Here is a 21,201-nt window from a genome sequence, read left to right as displayed (position 1 = left end):
CTCAGCAAGCAACTAGGCCTATACTGCCGAATTTTCTTGGCCCCATTCATCTTAGGAATCAAGGTGATCACACCATAGTTTAGACGGGCCACACACCATAGTTTAAACGGGACACATTGAGCGTGTTACTATGAAAGGCATCAAAGAGTTGCATCAAATCATATTTAACAAACACCCAACACTGTTTATAAAACTCAGCTCGGATATTATCAGGACCAGGGGATCTATTGTTATCCATAGAAAATAAGGCCTTTTTAACCTCTTCCTCAGTGAACTCTCGGGTAAGCAGGATATTATCATCACTACTCAACTTTTCCTCAGCACACCAGGTGTCAGGGGATAGGTGGAACAGGTTTCCCCTAGCAGGGCCAAACAACTCTTTATAGAAACTAGTAGCATGGGCAGGAGATTCGGGGTGCCCTCAATGGTCACATCCCCATTGGTAAAAGAGTGAATCGTGTCCTTTCGTTTTCTCCCATTAGCAATCCAATGGAAAAATCAGTATTTTGGTCACCTTTAAGCAAACATCGTTCATTAGAATGCCGAAGCCAAAAGAGCTCTTCATTGTTCAAAATTTCATTAAGTTCAACGTAAAGGAAAGTCCTTCTTTCATAGGTATTAGGATCCAAAGGACCATCTTCTTCCCTCGTTTCAGTCTCTTCCAACTCATTTTTAATATTATTCTTCCTCTTCCTATCATGACCAAAATTGTTGGACCCCCACCCCTTAAAATATTTCTTGATACACAGCTTGATATTCGGAATATCGATAGGGTCCCTGGAGCCTAGAGGTTGCTCCCAAATATCCTTCGCTTTAGGATAAAAATTCTCATTTTTTAACCAACAGAGTTCAAATCTGAACTCACGGGCATGGGATGGCTCAGATTTGACAATATTAGATGTCAAAAGGAGAGGGTTGTGGTATGAGACATCCCTAACTAGCTTACACACAGATACCAAAGGGAACAAATCTTCCTAGTCAAAGCTCATAAGAACTCTATCAAGCTTCTCCAAAGTAGGATGTGTGTGTTTATTAGTCCAGGTGTACTTGCCACCCCCCATATGGATCTCCCGAAGGCTTAAGGAATTGATGATCACATTGAACTTATCAATATATTGGAAGTTACTAGGATTTTTATTCTTCTCCTCAATCCCTCGGATTATGTTAAAATCACCACCTATAATATAGGGGATCCTAAGGTTGGAACAAGTATGCATCATCTCATCCAGGAATTCATCTTTACAATCATCATGGGCCGCCCCATACACCACCACAAGTGCCCAAATACACTTCCTACTGAAAGTGTAGTCATGCCCTTAATCGTGTTTTGGTGTTGCTGACAACACACATATAGATAACTAATCACTAATCCCCTTTAAGATGTTGTTAATGATCATGTGTTGATAAGGACAAGCTCATGTGCTAACAAGGACGAGATTAAGATAAGCATTCCTGAGCACTACATGCTTGATTCTTGTGAATGTTCACATGGTGGACAAATGAAGATGAATACATAAGCTAGGCTTTCCACATTGTGTATTGGAGAGCTAATTGAAGACTTCATCATGTCTTGCTTTCAACTTGAGCCAAGAAGGAACAACAACATCAAGCTCAAGTGAAAGGGCTAACTCAAAGGTATCAGTTCCTTTGACGTTAGTGGTGCGGAGTGATGATCAACGAATAAAAGAATACACTCAAGTATGGATCATCAGTACCCTTTTATGATTCTTGAGTTTTTAGGGATCCCGCACTATTAAGATGGGATCACAGGTTTTGCGATGAACTTGCTCATACTACATCTATACTTTTCTGCTCATACCACATCTCCACTGCTCTGCCTTTATCTCAAAACAGAACCAATGCGTCGGACATCCGGCTTCCTCCGGACGTCCGAGGGCCGGACGCCCGACCACTTCGGAAATCCGGAACCTTATACCAGAGAAATCCAGAGTCAAATAACTCGGACTTCCAGCTCCCTCTGGACGTCCGAGGGCTGTACGCCCGACCACTTCGGAAAACCGGAACCTTGCACCAGAGAAATCCAGAGTCAAATAACTCGGACTTTCGGCCTCCCCTCGTCGTCCGAGGGCCGGACGTCCGACCGCTTTCGGAAAACCGGTGCCCGTGAACAGAGCCAAAGTCTCTGACATCCGGCTCCCTCCGGACGTCCGGTCCCTGTTCATCTATACAGTGGTTCCTGATATATATACATCTCTCGGACGATCGACCGTTGTCGGACGTCCGACCCCTTGTGGACGTCCGGACATCCGAGAACTGCCGGACGTCCGACCACTGTCAGACTTAAGTGACCCCAACGGTCACTTTCCCCTCTCCACTATAAATACCCCCTCCCACTTCGTGAGAGGGTGCCCAACACAGCCATATCCTCATAAGAACACATTTCTACCTCACACACATTTGCTCACACCAAATCTTAGATCCCAAGAGCACTTGTGAGCCCCTTTGAGAGTTGTTCCAATCAAAAGATAGATCGTCTCCCTCTCCTCCTCTCAACCCAAGCTATTTGAGATTTGAGCAAGTTTTGAGCATTCCCCGTGATCTTGTTATTCTTTGAGGTTGGAGACTCCTAGGCGGTAGGAGTTCTTCGGAGAGGAATCAATCCGTGTGATTAGCCCCGGAAAAGTTTGTGAGGGTTTGGAAGCCACCTCAAAGGCTTACCACTAATGGTTGAGAAACGCCTTCGTGGTGTTATCTCAAAGGGAGAATAGGGTGAGCCTTCGTGGCGTTGGTGTGCCTTCGTGGTAACATCCACCTCTCTAATGGTGACTAGCTTCCCTCCAAGGAAGTGAACATCGGGATACATCTTTGTCTCAAGTGACCTTGGTTATCCCTAACCCTAACTCCTTACTTGTGGTTTACTTGTGTTACTTGAGCATACATACATTGAATATTGTTCATGCTCATTATATTGTGTTGGCTATTTCTTTGTACAAGATTAATCGTTCAAGCATACCCTCTATATCTACATGTTCACACTTACAGCTTTTGATATATCGTGTGCTATAGTGTGATTTAGTATCTTGTGTCGTTCACCTACTTGTCGTGTGATATAGCTCAAGTAAGTTTGTGTAACTTACTTGTGCTTGTTAGTAACCGTGTTGTGTCCATCTTGGTAGATCGTGTTGTTGGTACACGTTGCGGTGCCTATTGCATTTAGGATTTGTGCTTGAAAAGTATCCACTTAGTTTATTTCCGCATTAGGTTTAAGCCAAATCCGAAGAAGTTTTTAAATAGCCTATTCACCCCCCTCTAGGCGTCATCGTGGTCCTTTCAATTGGTATCAGAGCAAGGTCTCTCTTTAATTAGGTTTCACGACCTAGAGAGTATCGATGTCGACTATTGGATTAGTGCACAATGACACCTTTGACTTTGATGACACAAATTATACCCTATGGAGAATTCGTATGCTCCATCACTTTCGGGCCATGGGCCCAAATACTTTACAAATTGTTCTTGTAGGGATTGCCGACAAAAAGGATGATGCATCTTCATCTACTAATGAAATGTATCTTGATTGTGAGGCTTTTCTTGCCATGCATCGAACCATAAGTCCTGAGGTGTTTAAGTCTATCTCGACTTGCAAGTCAGCTCATGAAGTTTGGACTAAACTTGAAGATTTATATGGTGGGTCCAATCTTGATGAAGACGATATTATGATGAAGGAGTTGGTGCATGAGCTCTTCACTCTTTTCGATCATAAAGAGTCCACCACTACTTCCATATCCGATTGCTTGCACACCTCAGCATCTTCAATCTCACAAGGTAATGACATGGTGAGTGAAGAAATATACGTTGATGAAAATGTCATAGCCTCTATGGACACAAGCATATCTAGAACCACACATAGTGTAAATTATTGTGCTGAGAGGTCATGCATTTCACCTAAAGATCCCTCGACAAATGTCTGTGGTGATATGCCTGCTTTCCCGTGTCCCCTTGATCAAAATATCTTGTTTCTCCGTAGTTGCTCTATGACTAATCATTTAGGGGAAATCAAGAAATATGAAGTACTTTTGACTAATGAAGAATCTGATTCACCAAAAGAATCATCATCAACTCCTCCAGTTCACATGTGCCTCATGGCAAGAGGTAATAATGAGGTATCATCTTCCCTGTGCAATAACGATGATATTTGCGATAAGGATGATGATGATGACTTGACTGAAAATATCTATGTGATCAGTAAAATTCTTCATAAAGCTAAAAATAACGCTCTTCAAAGATTCCAAGATGTTCTTGGTTACTTTGAAAATTGTAATGATTCACTTAATCATGAACAAGCTAAAAGTGAACAACTTGAACATGAACTTGAGAAGAGTCATCAAGCATGTAGAGACTTAAGATCTTCAAAAGAAGAGATTGAAGTTGCTCATGATAAACTTAAAAAGGATTTTGAGGTCCTTCTCCTTGAATGCAATAGTGTCAAGGGAGAGCTCATCAAAACCTCTAAGATCTATGAGGAGCTTCAATCTACTCATGACAAGTCTCTAATTGCTACTTACTCCTCTCATATTGTTGATGATACTTGTACATCTAACTCTACCTCATTTGAAGTATCAACATTGAAGGAGAATGTTGAGCTACGTGCTCAACTTGATTTACTAACTAGAAATTATGGGAAGTTGGAAGAAAACCATGTAATGCTCACAAGCTCTCATGCTGATCTTCTAACATCCCATAATGTGCAAAAGTTAGCTCATGAGGCTATCATCACCAAGTTAACATCAAGTGAGCCTCATGTGGACAATGGCACTACTTCTAGTCAAAGTACTATATTTCCATGTGCTAGTCCTCGTAATTCGTCTACTCATAATGTTGCTACCTCGTGTGATGAATTACTTTCCTTGCCTTGTTGCTCTAACATTGAAGCTTACACTTCCTCTAGTACTTGCGTTGATACTAACCGTGCAGAGGAAATCGAAGAGCTCAAGGCCCAAGTCACTTCTTTGAAGAAAGACTTGGAACAGTGTCATGAAGGGATGTCCACACCCAACAATGTCCTGTGTAAGCAAACATCCCCGAATGACAAAAATGATGTTGGAGTAAACTCAAACAAGAACAAGAGTGGCCTAGAACAAGTCAAGAATTCAGCCAAAATCATTTGCTTCAAGTGCAAAGTTAAAAGGCACCATGTTAGATCTTGCCCTTTGAAGACGAAGTCTCAAAGTCACAAGCAACAAGGGAAGCAGCCACAAACTCAATCACACACTCAGCTACGAGTTGAAGGAAGGCCTCTTCCCAATAAGATCCAAGCCAACACTCCCCGAGGTGAGAAATCAACTGGGAAGAAAGCAAAGGGTAGATGTTGCTACTTATGTCGTGAGAAGGGTCACGCACTTCGTCTTGCACGAGAGGTAACTTATCCAACCCAATCACTATTGATGATAGCTATTCCCTTGGGAAGGATAAGGTTGGCAATGTGTTTGCCAAGTTTGTTGGTACTCAAAATGGTGTCAAGAAAAGAACCATTTGGGTTGCCAAGCCTATTGTGACTAACCTCTTAGGACCCAACGTAGTTGGGGACCAACAAGCTCAAACTTGATCAGTAGGTGACTTTGGAGGACACTGGAGACTTGGATACACAAGGAAGATTTGAGGACTCTTCATCATTTGTATTATCTCAAGCCAAGTCATTTGGATTATCGAGCCCATATCCCATATCCAATGTGCCTCTTTGCGGTAACTTGTACTTAAATTGTTTACATTGAAAGTTGCCTGCCCCACTCCTTCTCATGTCTAGGTTTTGTACCTAGCATGTACTTTGACATGTTGCGCCTACTAGTATGATTGTTATGTGTTATCTATCATGTGTAGGTCGTTATGTATGTCATATAGTTGTGTGTAGTCCTGATCATTACTTGCATCCTAGTTGCACCGTTGTGTGGGTCTTTTGAGACGTTAATAGCTCATCACATTAAGGGGGAGTGTTCTTCTCTACGCACATCACTAACCCAAAATGTGTATATATGTATTGGACTCCATCTAGTATTCACGGTGCAAGATTATCCAATCAATTCGTTTGATGTCAAAGCCATTCGAAGTTCAAATTGGCATCTACTTATCAGCTTAGTTGGATGAGTTATTGCCTTGTATGAGAAATACATGGATTATCACATTAAGGGAGTGTGATATGCTTTGTGCACGTCACATCCCCTGGTAAGATAAACATCCGATGTATGCCACTCAAAATCTACCACATAGGGTTATTTTATAACTGTGCGGCGTGTCATGCTCCACATGTCTTAATTCGCATAATAACCCTGTTGGTGTCTAAATCGCTTAGATATGTGGGAGTATGATGTCCTACTACACCAATACTCATGGCTTAGCCGCTAGATCGTACCTAAAAGAAGGGCATAGTTGATGCATGCTTTTCGAATTATTTCTCTACACTATGATCTAACTAATTGGGATGCTAACGTATGACATCTAAATACTATGCTTATGGTTGAACTCCCATATCACACTTGTGTGAGTATAAAACGATCTTTGTGCTCGTTTGGCATCTACCACCACTGATAATTCTAAATACCATTGTGTTCTCTCACACATGGTATCTCTGGCTTGGTAGTGTTTTTCATGGTCATTCTATTTCGGCTTTGTCTTCATTTGACCTACATAACTTGCCGAGAAATTCATGTGTCTCCCAGTAATCTCCCATGCATGTCTTTGAGCTCGTACTATTTACTTCATAATGTTGTGGGAGTTATAATCATATTACCTACACTTATACATCTACTGGGGTGAGACATGCATGTAAGGTTGTGCAAAATGCATACCTTACATAGTTTGATGCTTCGACCGGTTCATGTGTTGAACTTGGGGTGCTATCATATGTTGATTTGTCACCCTGATCCATTTTGGATGACATGAATGTTCTGTAATTGACAATTATGTGTTCATTTGTCCAAATTGTATATCCTTGGATTTTGATAGGCTTGTGTATGCATATCTACTATGTGTAGATGCACATGCCGTGTCTATCGTATCTTTGATCCAATATATGTATATGGTAAATCAGACGTATCCATTAAAAGGTTAAGGTGTGCTTGAAAGTAAAACTTATATCTATATTCACATAATTGAGTGATCTTACCCTATATATATTGTAGTTGGACTAACTACTTCGGACCCAATAAGTTTGGGGACCATATTGTGCTTAAATGGCGGTTTAGGTACTTTGGAGAAGCATTGCTATCTTGACTTATTCTCAAAAGAAGATGGTGCTAGTCACGAAGAAATTAGAATCAAGACAGGACTCGGCTACTTCTACGCCATACCAATGCTTTTCCGGTAACAAGTATTTACTTCATGCATGTATAACATTAGAGTCAACCCTGTGTAGGTTGCATCATTGCATGAACATAATACTTTTTCCACTTTGTAATTTCCTACATGTCCTTGTCAATCACACTGATGAAATGCTTAGTGTTGGTGTTCTCTTAGCACTTCATGGTCATATGAATGAGACAAATTTGAGCCATGGCCCTTGTGTCATGTGCCTTGCTCTTATAATAGGATAACTTGTGCATGATTCTATGCACTCATGCATTTGACCATATTTTGGACCTAGACTTATCATAGTAATCGAATTAGAAGATTTACATCATACCATGTCCAAAATATGTTAGTTGAGAGGCCCTTGGTTGCTACACATGCGAGAATAATCCTTATCATCTCACCATCATGATCCAGCCCTGTCTGCCTCCCTCTCGGACGTCCGGCACGGCTCGGTCGTCCGACCGCTGATGGCTTCCGGACGTCCGGCACCTGTCGGTCGTCCGACGACTGATGCTCTCCGGACGTCCGACGCCCGTCGGACGTCCGACACATCGGGAGACTCTATAAATAGAGGGCGCGGGCTCGGCCTCGCCCTAGCCCCCACGCGTCCCCCTTTCTCACAGCCGCCTCCACAGCCGCCGCCAGCTGCCTGAGGAGCTCAGCCCTGCGACCTCGCCTCCACAGGGGCCGTGCCCCGCGATCTGGCTGTTCTCCTCCGTGGGATCCTTCTTCCATTCCTCTCCTCTCTCGATCTGCAGGCCTTTTTCCATCATGCCCAAGATTAAGCACACTGCCCGGAAGAACTCTGCTGGCTCATCCGCTCGTGCCCCTCCTGGCACGGGGTCGAATGACTCCGATGTACAAGTGTCACGCCCAAGATGCGACCATATCCTCAATTTGGCACGAAGGCCTCGTCAGCGATAGAAGCACATCTCGTCGTGTCGCAAGAATGGATATCGTTACAAGTACATGTACTGATAAGATAAGATGTATATATAGAATTGGCTTACACTCGCCAAGAGCTACATCAGAGTCACATCAGTACATTACATAATCATCAAGAGTAAGAGCAGGGTCCGACTACGGATGAAAACAAACGAGAAAAATAAGAACGACGTCCATCCTTGCTATCCCAGGCTGTCGGCCTGGAACCCATCCTAGATCGATGAAGAGGAGGAAGAAGAAGCAACTCCAAATGAACAATCAACGCGCTCGCGTCAAGTAACCTTTACCTGCACCTGCAACTGGTGTTGTAGTAATCTGTGAGCCACAGGGGACTCAATAATCTCATTTCCAAAGGTATCAATACTAGCAAAGCTTAATGGGTGAGGTATAGTTAAGTGGTGAGGTTGCAGCAGCAACTAAGCATATATTTGGTGGCTAAACTTACGAGTACAAGAAATAAGAGGGGGAAGAACTACGCATATCGGACGTGACTACTGATGATCAAATGAATGATCCTGAACACCTACCTACGTCAGACATAACCCCACCGTGTCCTCGATCGGAGAAGAATTCACGAAAGAGATAGTCACGGTTACGCACACAGTTGGCAAGTTTTAGTTAAGTTAACTTCAAGTTATCTAGAACCAATGTTAAACAAAGTTTCCACGTTGCCATATAACCGCGGGCACGGCTTTCCGAAAAGATTTAACCCTGCAGGGGTGCTCCAACTAGTCCATCACAAATTACCACAAGCCGCATAGAAATCCTCAATCACGAAGCTCGCGATCTCGTCAGATTCTCTAGTGGAAAACCTCAACTCTGAGATTACCCAAAGCATCACCGAAATCCTGATGCATAAGATATCTCGTCAAAGGTAAAACTAATCCAGCAAGGCCGCCCGACGTGTCGAGGTACCCGATAGGAGCCGCGTATCTCGTTCTCAGGACACGATGGATGGAACTAGCTACGAGTGCCAAACCTCGAGTTTCCTCGTGGTGGCCTCGCAGGCAGACCGTTTGGGACCAACACCATCAGCATTGGCCCCCCTGTTTATGTAAAATTACTCCTCGGGTAGCGCTAACTCCCTATGCATTTCAGTGTTATCAAAATTATTATGTTGGGAAAATGTAAAACCAATGTTGGGCCTTGCCAGACCAGCTTTAATCTAAAACGAATTATCAAGGGGGTCCCCATAACAACCCCGATCGTGTTAGGAGCGCTCAATTATGGAACATAACACCGGTAGCCGAAACTAAGGGGGCAAAGGTGGAACAAAACACCAGGCTAGAAAGGCCGAGCCTTCCACCTTTTACCAAGTATATAGGTGCATTAAATTAAATATCATTTAATATGGTGATATGACAAGGAACCCATGTTATCACATGGAAGCAACTGCACCTGCAACTAGCAATGCTACTCAGGGTTAAGCAAGCGGTAACATAGCCAATCAGTGGTTTGCTAGGTTGAACAGGTTGAAGGTTTCATGGCATTGTTGAGAGGCTGATATTTAACATGTGGTAGGCAACGAGACATAACGATAGAGACGGTAAAACTAGCATGGCAATGATTGTAATGGTATCTGGGGAAATGGTCATCTTGCCTGAGATCCCGCTTGGAAGAAGAATGCCTCCGTGAAGCAGACGAACCGACGTAGTCGAACGGGTCCTCACAATCCGGCACGCTGCGGAACTCTATCGAGACGAAGCAAACCGAAAACACAAATCAACACACGGAATTCACCACACGATGCACAACATATATGATGCATGAGCAGCTGAATGCATGCAAGTCACGACATGACAATTCACACAATCAAACACTACACATTAAGTGAAGTTCAATATGCAACGAGTTGCATATTGACGAAACTCCACGTTTAATTATTTAGTTCTATCCCGATTAGATACACGACAATATTAAATGTGGTTGTACATGGCAAGAGGTGAAGCGTAATTAATCTACCTACCTAGGCATTTTAAATGAGGTCGCAAATGACATGTAGCTCCTCCGAGACGACCCCACATGTTAATTTACAATTCCGTCCAGATCTGAACTAACACATTTAATTGGTTGTTAAAAAGCAAAACAAATAGGTTCACGTGATTCTACGCGCCGAGACAAGCAATCTACACATAAAGAACATCTCCAACGGAGCTACGGATCACAAGTTACAAGCACCGCAAGATATGATGGCATGAATGCAATAAGTGTTAAACAACGCCTACGAGCACTTCAAAACATGCATCCAGGAAGAGAAAATAAAACTACATGAGATTCTAAGCAAGTTTCATGTAGGACACGATCAAAACGGAGCTACGGTACAAAAACTACGAGCAAAACAGGAAATCACTACAATCTGCCAAAATCAGCCACATAACATTTTCTACACCCCACAACTACGAGCTACACAACTCCGATAAACTCAGGCAAGGCATGACACGAAAGAGGGCAAGAAGCACTACTACAAACAAGTAACAACAACTATCATGGCAGCAAGGAACACTAGGAAAAGAAGACACAACATGGCATCGCACACACTATTTCAGACTTAGTGAAAATAACACTTCATGAAAGTGCAGTTTTCGATCTGAAGCAATATTGACAGCAGCAAAACCTATAGCTACAGGACTCCAAATGGCATGAACATTTACAGCATGCTAGAGAAACACGAGGGGTACATCTAACTCCATTGGACCAACCTCAAAAGAGCTACAAATCACAAGATGCAAGCAAGACAAGACAACAACAAAATATAACAGATTCCAGACTTAGAAATATTTCAGCACCTCCAAATCAGCACTATTTCTAGCAACTCGAGAGCAAGCAAACCACACCTAAACATGCATTTCTATTGCAACTAAAAATACCAGGGCCTAGTCTAAACACCCAAGAACAACTCCCTAGTTGACAACTCCGTCAAACGAAGCACGAAATAAATCCTACGGAATAAACAAAAGGGCATCACGACAAAATATCGCGCGAACTAACTTGATCAAAAGCTAAAACTAATTGCACAGAAAAATCCCGTGGATTTTTATACCCCGAAAACGTATAAAATATGTGGGGTTGCGCAACAAAAATTATGCCTCTCAAAAAATGCCAGAAAATAACCTATACACGGGAAAATAAACTACCGGCAAACCCTACACACAAAAATACCATTGACCGCCCTAAAATACATGGCAAATGGGTCCGTAGAGCATGAACATTTTATCTAAGGCATTCGAGCAACCCGGTCTTGCGCAAAAAATAAATACGGGTCGAAACCTATTAGGACAACACGCATATCTCGGCAAACAGTGGGTCAAACCACCTCAAACATTTATGCAAGTTGCAAAAACGAATACTACGCGAAAAACTACAAGAAAAACATATCTAATACGTTCCGATGCGACTTACGGATATTAAACTACGGCATTTAAATATCTAGCATATCTCCTGAAAATAAATAAATTCTCAGGAATCTAAAATATAACAGACGGGCCGAATTGGGGGCGCAGCATAGCAAAGATGTGCAGAGGCGGGAAAATATCGAGGTGCTCACCTCGGGCCCGGGAAGAGGCGGCCCCGGCTTGGGCTGGGCCTCGGGGCAAAGGCCGAAGGAGCTGGCCTCCTTGCGCTGGGCCTCGGGTCAGACAGGGGCCCAGGCGCTGCCTGCTGCTGGGCCGGGGCGAGCTGGCCCACGCGGCCAGGGCGAGGCCGAGCGGTTGCGCATCGTCCCCGTCGTGTCGAGGCACGGGAAAGGGCGGCGGCGATGCCTGCAGGCGGGACGGGAAAGGGACCCCGTCGACGGTGGGAGAGGTGGCTGCGCGAGTCAGCAGGGGGTGCGGCGGCCGGATCCGGACGGTGGCTCGCTGGATCTGGCACGGGGCGGCGACGCAGGGCTCTGGCTGCGACGGGAACTGCGGCGGCGAGGACGGGCGCACGCGATGGGGACGCTGGGGCGGCGGGATCTGCGGCGAGCACGGGAGACAAGGCGGCGACCGGCGAGGTCCTCAGGCGAGGAGAGGCTCCGGCGGCTCGATTCCGGTAGGAGGCCGACGGGCACGGGAGATGCTGGGCGCGGGAGGAGCCTCAGGAGGGGCTCGGGAGGCAGAACGGGGTGTCGGCCGGATGGGCTTGGAGCGGGCCTGACGCGGGCTCGGGTGGGCCCGACGGCTGGAGGAGGGGGACAGGGAGGAGGCTGCGGCTAGGGTTTGATGGGGGGCTCGGATTTCGAGGCAAAGGGAGAGGGGGCTGTCTAAAAATATGATGGAGGGGTATTTATAGGCAAAGGGGGGCTTGGTTAACCGGAATCGCGTTCCGGACCCAACTGTTCGGTCCGATTCGGACGATTCCGCACGCGGGAATGGGTATGTGGCCGTGTAGAGGGGATATCCGGAGGTGAGAGGGGAAACGGGCGGCGCGGCAACAATTTTTTAAAACACCGACACACGTGTTCAGGTAGACCGAATACGGTGCCGCTACGGTCGACCGTTCGGGTACCAGACGAACTCCGATCGCGACGAAATTCGACAGGCGGCCTAACTAAAACAAATTACGACCGCATGCCAAGTTTCACTCCAACCAGAGAAAGTTTTAAACGCACTTTAAAAACAGGGTTCGACGATGCCGCGGGCGCGTGCGTGTGCGGTCGGGCTGAGAACGGACAACGACGAGAACCCGCAAGTAACAACGGATGCAAGTTTTGAAAACTGGCGGCAACGAAGATGCCGATGCAATGCTGATGATGCGCATGATGCGATGATGATGCGACAAATAAAATAAGCGACATGACAAAAACGGAAAGGAAAGGGAATCTTCTAGAACGTTGACATCGGGCTGCCACAACTCTCCTACACTACAAGAGGATCTTGCCCCGAGATCCAAGAATGAAAGGGGGAGAGGATGAGAAAGCAAGAGGTAAAAACTTAGTCGCTTCTTTGACAAACGAGTGAAACCAACGATCCTTGAAGGTTGCAAAGAGATGAGGAATGATATGAGAAAGAAGCAAGAATTCACGGAAAATTTCGGCAGCACTTTGGTAGGAAAATGGGACAAAAAAAATTCGATAAGAAGAGAGAATAGACAATATTCACAACAAACAAGTAACTAGAACAAGGGAACACCATGATCTTGGTAGAACACCAAGATAGACCCAAAAGAGCAATATCACAATGCCTCCAGAACAAGAGAATATGAACTAGCTCATACGGAAGAAGAGAATGACAACTATCATCACAATAGAATTGAAGAGCCTCCGGACAGAGAATTGACAGAGTATTTGGAAAACCAACAACGAAAAGAACAAGATAGTAGCGGGCTTATGGAAACCTTTTCAAACTAATGAAGTGACAACCAGCCACTAACAGAAACAAGTATGATTGGGAGAAACAAGATATGAACAATTCTTACACCAAGAGGATACATTGAGAACTCGGAATAATGACAAGCATCATGATAGCAACAATCCATAGGAAAAGCTTTAGGTGAAATCCAAACCAAGATAGCTCAATGAAGAAATCATGAGTTAAGAATAATCTCATGATCAAAGGATTGGTAGTTTTAATTATCTCATACTTGAAAGGGAATCTCTTCGAGGCTCCTACACTAACAAGAATGCTATAATACCACCTCAAATGATAAAGGAAGAACAATGCACTTGGAAAAGCAAGAGAAGAAAACTTGAGGTACTCTAACAAGAATGTTGAGGAACACTTGAGAATGGATTGAAACCTTGATGAACCACCATGAAGGACCTCCGTATACAAAAGAATGATGCAACGATATGAAGGTAGAAAAGAATAATATTATGACCTTGCCAAGATTTAGATGAAGTCTCACAAAGAGATACTTAAAAGAACTTGGAACTCCGGAAAAGAAATATAAGCACACGAGAAAGGAATTGAAACCATGAGCCACTCTGGAAGAAGAATTGAAATCTCTTGGAAGAAGGAAGAACAAGAATAAGAATTATGTTATGCTCATCCTTCATCAAGTTTAACTGATGACAAGCAACGGATTTAGCATATCACTTATTCTACTAGAAATGTATCTTGAAGAGGCAGACAGATAAGGACCACTTGAGGCATGATTGAAGGACGCACCGGTAAGAATTCACAACTGAATGGGAACACCATGAATTAATGGAGAAACATGAGAATGAAGAGATAATGAGCCACCCGAGAAAAAACTTGAATAAGGCACCGGATAATCGAGATACCAACGAAGAGACAACCATTGAGAAGAATTGAGGATGAAAGCCGAAAGCTGAGAACGAAGATTCTTCTGAAATGATGGCCTTCGGAGAATCGAGAATGAAACAATTCAGAAATGCACCGGATAGAAAGAAAGGGATACTCATGATTGGAGACAAATTTAAGATGATAAGACGAAGCTGAAATGATGAATCTTCAAGAGAATGGACCATGATTCGAGAGAAACACTCCTTCAGACGGCAAGCTGAGAATGATGACGAGAACAACACCAAGAATTACTGAGACACTCCGGAATAATGAAGAATGAAAGGTTGAGCCAACTATGAGAATTAATTCAAATAGATCTTGAGAAGGAATATGACTGATGAAATTCATACTTACGTCATAGTTGAAAAAATTAGAGAACTCCGGGAAAAGATTAAAAGAGCCAGGAAAGATCCTGGGAAAACCTGTGGGTTATGGGCCCACTCAAATAAACCACCGTAGAAAAGATTGCTTAGAAGAGAGATATTGCGTCGGTATGAAGAGAACTAGATGAGGTTGAGCACCTCGAAATAATTAAAGATCTGAAACAAGAAACTCCGAGATATCTTCAACACACCGGATAGAAAAAAGATGAATGAATAACATGATATGTTGATAAGAATCTCCAACATAGGAAGAATTTACAAGGATGAAAAGGATATGATGAACACAGATAACTAAATTAAATTCACCGGAAAAAGACAACCATGTTGAATAATTAAGAACACGAAGTTCCTAAGAATCTTCACAATGAATCACCGGGTAAGAGAGAAAAGGACAGATAGCGGAAGCACAAAGAAGAGAAAACTCTTGGATGAAAATTGAATCACTGAAGAAAAGGGCGGGAGGGCATGGAAAAACAAAGACAACTTGGGACAGATGAGATGAACTCCAGAAAGAAAAGAGAGAATGATCTGCAAAAACTGGAGAAGATTGAATTCAGTTGAAGAGAAGCACACCGGTTGAATGGAATTGACACGATGACTCCGGTTGAAAAAGGAAATGACATGACAACTCCGGTTGACAAGAGTTGACAAGACAACTGATTAAGCAAAAGGATTAGCATTCACATAAAAATATGAGAACACCTCTTCTGAAAGATCTGAAATCACCACTTGACATCGAAGCAACACGAATTACCATATTCCAACAAAACAAAGGGAGAGGCTTATGAAACAAGCCAGAACAAACTCATGAGAAAGATTTCGTCCGATATTTTCGTGGACAGGAATCCACTAGATGTCGAACCCCAACCTAACATCATGCGTTTGTTGGAAGATAGTCCTATAAGCAACTAATTGAATTCCAACCTAAGAATTCCCGAAATATCTGGTCATGCAATCTGGTACACGGACACAAGGAGTAATATCACACAACTCCTATACTAACCCGTCACCTGTACCACATCCGTCAACACACGACCAGAATCTCGGACCTTCATCTACAACAGACCCTCGTGATCACAACGATACAAAGTATGGCAGTACTCCCGAACAATCTGCACCAGTACTGGGGACATCGGGGTTATCTCGCCACTACTAGTATCGAAGCAATTACGAACATCCCTTGTCCTGAGATATTAAGAAATCTGAATGATAACGATGTGCTCAAGAATCCCCTGGAGCTCAACTCCCCTGAAACTTAAAGCAGATAGGAGGCACCAAGACAGAACTCCGTCACGTCGGCATCATATAGATCCCAAGAATATCCGCGTGATCCTAAATTTTTTTTGAGTGGGAAGAGGAGTAGAATAAATTATTACGTAAGATTCCTCACCAGAGCAAAGAAGAGGAGAAAAAAGAGTCCTACTCTCCGATATATAACTAGACTCAAATAGATTCTCACTAGACTCGACTCGGCCAAGTTCAATCAATCAAGGGGGCTCCTAGGTCGGTACTACTCTGATACCAACTTGTCACGCCCAAGATGCGACCCTATCCTCAATTTGGCACGAAGGCCTCGTCAGGGATAGAAGCGCATCTCGTCGTGTCGCAAGACTGGATATCGTTACAAGTACATGTAGTGATAAGATAAGATGTATATATAGAATTGACTTACACTCGCCAAGAGCTACATCAGAGTCACATCAGTACATTACATAATCATCAAGAGTAAGAGTAGGGTCCGACTACGGACGAAAACAAACAAGAAAAATAAGAAGAACGTCCATCCTTGCTATCCCAGGCTGCCGGCCTAGAACCCATCCTAGATCGATGAAGAGGAGGAAGAAGAAGCAACTCCAAATGAACAATCAACGCGCTCGTGTCAAGTAACCTTTACCTGCACCTGCAACTGGTGTTGTAGTAATCTGTGAGCCACAAGGGACTCAGCAATCTCATTTCAAAAGCTTAATGGGTGAGGTATAGATAAGTGGTGAGGTTGCAGCAGCGGCTAAGCATATATTTGGTGGCTAAACTTACGAGTACAAGAAATAAGAGGGGGAAGAACTACGCATATCGGACGTGACTACTGATGATCAAATGAATGATCCTGAACACCTACCTACGTCAGACATAACCCCACCGTGTCCCCGATCGGAGAAAGAACTCACGAAAGAGACAGTCACGGTTACGCACACAGTTGGCAAGTTTTAATTAAGTTAACTTCAAGTTATCTAGAACCAGTGTTAAACAAAGTTTCCACGTTGCCACATAACCGCGGGCACGGCTTTCCAAAAAGATTTAACCCTGCAGGGGTCCTCCAACTAGTCCATCCCAAATTACGACAAGCCGCATAGAAATCCTCAATGACGAGCTCGCGATCTCGTCGGATTCCCTAGTGGAAAACCTCAACTCTGAGATTACCCAAAGCATCACCGAAATCCCGATGCACCTCGCGGTGGCCCCGCAGGCAGACCGTTTGGGACCAACACCATCAGCACTGGCCCCCCTGTTTATGTAAAATTACTCCTCGGGTAGCGCTAACTCCCTATGCATTTCAGTGTTATCAAAATTATTATGTTGGGAAAATGTAAAACCAATGTTGGGCCTTGCCAGACCAGCTTTAATCTAAAACGAATTATCAAGGGGGTCCCCATAACAACCCCGATCGTGTTAGGAGCGCTCAATTATGGAACATAACACCGGTAGCCGAAACTAAGGGGGCAAAGGTGGAACAAAACACCAGGCTAGAAAGGCCGAGCCTTCCACCTTTCACCAATTATATAGGTGCATTAAATAAAATAGCATTTAATATGGTGATATGACAAGGAACCCATGTTATCACATGGAAGCAACTGCACCTGCAACTAGCAATGCTACTCAGGGTTAAGCAAGCGGTAACATAGCCAATCAGTGGTTTGCTAGGTTGAACAGGTTGAAGGTTTCATGGCATTGTTGAGAGGCTGATATTTAACATGTGGTAGGCAACGAGACATAACGATAGAGATGGTAAAACTAGCATGGCAATGATTGTAATGGTATCTGGGGAAATGGTCATCTTGCCTGAGATCCCGTTGGAAGAAGAATGCCTCCGTGAAGCAGACGAACCGACGTAGTCGAACGAGTCCTCACAAGCCGGCACGCTGCGGAACTCTGTCGAGACGAAGCAAACCGGAAACACAAATCAACACACGGAATTCACCACACGATGCACAACATATATGATGCATGAGCAGCTGAATGCATGCAAGTTACGGCATGACAATTCACACAATCAAACACTACACATTAAGTGAAGTTCAATATGCAACGAGTTGCATATTGACGAAACTCCACGTTTAATTATTTAGTTCTATCCCGATTAGATACACGACAATATTAAATGTGGTTATATATGGCAAGAGGTGAAGCGTAATTAATCTACCTACCTAGGCATTTTAAATGAGGTCGGAAATGACATGTAGCACCTCCGAGACGACCTCACATGTTAATTTACAATTCCGTCCAGATCTGAACTAACACATTTAATTGGTTGTTAAACAGCAAAACAAATAGGTTCACGTGATTCGACGCATCGAGACAAGCAATCTACACATAAAGAACATCTCCAACGGAGCTATGGATCAGAAGTTACAAGCACCGCAATATATGACGGCATGAATGCAATAAGTGTGCAACGACGCCTACGAGCACTTCAAAACATGCAACCAGCAAGAGAAAATGAAACTACGTGAGATTCTAAGCAAGTTTCATGTAGGACACGATCAAAATGGAGCTACGGTTCAAAAACTACAAGCAAAACAAGAAATCACTACAATCTGCCAAAATCAGCCACATAGCATTTTCTACACCCCACAACTACGAGCTACACAACTCCGATAAACTCAAGCAAGGCATGACACGAAAGAGGGCAAGAAGCACTACTACAAACAACTAACAACAACTATCATGGCAGCAAGGAACACTAGGAAAAGAAGACACAACATGGCATCGCACACACTATTTCAGACTTAGTGAAAATAGCACTTCATGAAAGTGCAATTTTCGATCTGAAGCCATATTGACAGCAGCAAAACCTATATCTACAGGACTCCAAATGGCATGAAAATTTACAGCATGCTAGAGAAACACAAGGGGTACAACTAACTCCATTGGACCAACCTCAAAAGAGCTACAGATCACAAGATGCAAGCAAGACAAGACAACAACAAAATATAACAGATTCCAGACTTCAAATATTTCAGCACCTCCAAATCAGCCCTATTTCTAGAAACTCGAGAGCAAGCAAACCACACCTAAACATGCATTTCTATTGCAACTAAAAATACCAGGGGCTAGTCTAAACACCCAAGAACAACTCCCTAGTTGACAACTCCGTCAAACGAAGCATGGAATAAACCCTACAAAATAAACAAAAGGGCATCACGGCAAAATATCGCGCGAACTAACTTGCTCAAAAGCTAAAACTAATTGCGCAACAAAAATTATGCCTCTCGAAAAATGTGAGAAAATAACCTATACACGGGAAAATAAACTACTGGCAAACCCTACACGCAAAAATACCAATGACCGCCCTAAAATACATGGCAAATGGGTCCCTAGAGTATGAACATTTTATCTAAGGCATGAGAGGAACCCGGTCTTGCGCGAAAAATAAATACGGGTCGAAACCTATTAGGACAGCACGCATATCTAGGCAAACAGTGGGTCAAACCACCTCAAACATTTATGCAAGTTGCAAAAACGGATACTACGCGAAAAAACTACAAGAAAAACATAACTAATACGTTCCGATCCGACTTACGGATATTAAACTACGACATTTGAATATCTAGCATATCTCCTGAAAATAAATAAATTCTCTGGAATCTAAAATATAATAGACAGGCCGAATTGGGGGCGCATCATAGCAAAGATGTGCATAGGCGGGAAAATCTCGAGCTGCTCACCTCGGGCCTGGGAAGAGGCGGCCGCGGCTTGGGCCGAGCCGGTGGAGAGGTGAGCCTCGGGGCAGAGGCCGAAGGAGCTGGCCTCCTTGCGCTCGGCCTCGGGTTAGACACGGGGGCCCAGGCGCTGCCTGCTGCTTGGTCGGGGCAAGCTGGCCCACGCGGCCAAGGCGAGGCCGAGCGGTTCCGCGTCGTCCCCATCGTGTCGAGGCACGGGACAGGGCGGCAGCGATGCCTGCAGGCGGGACGGGAAAGGGACCTCGTCGACGGTGGGAGAGGTGACTGCGCGAGTCAGCAGGGGGTGCGGCGGCCGGATTCGGGCGGTGGCTCGCCGGATCTGGCGCGGGGCGGCGACGCAGGGCTCTGGCAGCGACGGGAACTGCGGCGGCAAGGACGGGCGCACGCGGCGGGGACGCTGGGGCGGCGGGATCTGCGGCGAGCACGGGAGACAAGGCGGCGACCGACGAGGTCCTCCGGCGAGAGAGGCTCCGGCGGCTCGATTCCGGTAGGAGGCCGACGGGCACGGGAGATGCTGGGCGCGGGAGGAGCCTCGGGCAGGGGCTCGGGAGGCAGAATGGGGCGTCGGCCAGATGGCCTTGGAGCGGGCCTGACGCGGGCTCGGGCGGGCCCGGCGGCTGGAGGAGGGGGATAGGGAGGAGGCTGCGGCTAGGGTTTGATGGGGGGCTCGGATTTTGAGGCAAAGGGAGAGGGGGCTGTCTAAAAATATGATGGAGGGGTATTTATAGGCAAAGGGGGGCTAGGTTAATCGAAATCGCGTTCCGATTCGGAGGATTCCACACGCGGGAATGGGTACGTGGCCGTGTAGAGGGGATATCCGGAGATGAGAGGGGAAACGGGGGGCGCGGCAACAATTTTTTAAAACACCGACAAACGTCCGACGGTAGACCGAATACGGTGCCGCTACGGTCGACCGTTCGGGTACCAGACGAAATCCGATCGCGACGAAATTTGATAGGCGGCCTAACTAAAACAAATTACGACCGCATGCCAACTTTCACCCCGATCAGAGAATGTTTTAAATGCACTTTAAAAACAGGGTTCGACGATGCCGCGGTCGCATGCGTGTGCGGTAGGGCTCAGAATGGACAACGACGAGAACCCGCAAGTAACAACAGATGCAAGTTTTGAAAACTGGCGGCAATGGAGATGCTGATGCAATGCTGATGATGCGCATGATGCGATGATGATGCGACAAATAAAATAAGCCACAGGACGAAAACGGAAAGGAAAGGGAATCTTCTGGAACGTCGACATCGGGCTGCCACAACCACGCCGTCCCTTCAAACGGCTCGCCCGACGTCCTCCTCCACAACCCCACTCCTCGTCTGATGGCTCTGACTTCGAGGATGAGCTTGCAGCTGAGGAACGTGCTGAATACGTTGCCGT

This window comes from Hordeum vulgare, chromosome 1H (genome assembly GCF_904849725.1).
Source record: "Hordeum vulgare subsp. vulgare chromosome 1H, MorexV3_pseudomolecules_assembly, whole genome shotgun sequence".
NCBI classification, from domain to species: domain Eukaryota; kingdom Viridiplantae; phylum Streptophyta; class Magnoliopsida; order Poales; family Poaceae; genus Hordeum; species Hordeum vulgare.
The sequence above is the reverse complement of the archived record's forward strand: the minus strand, read 5'-3'. Positions refer to the sequence as shown.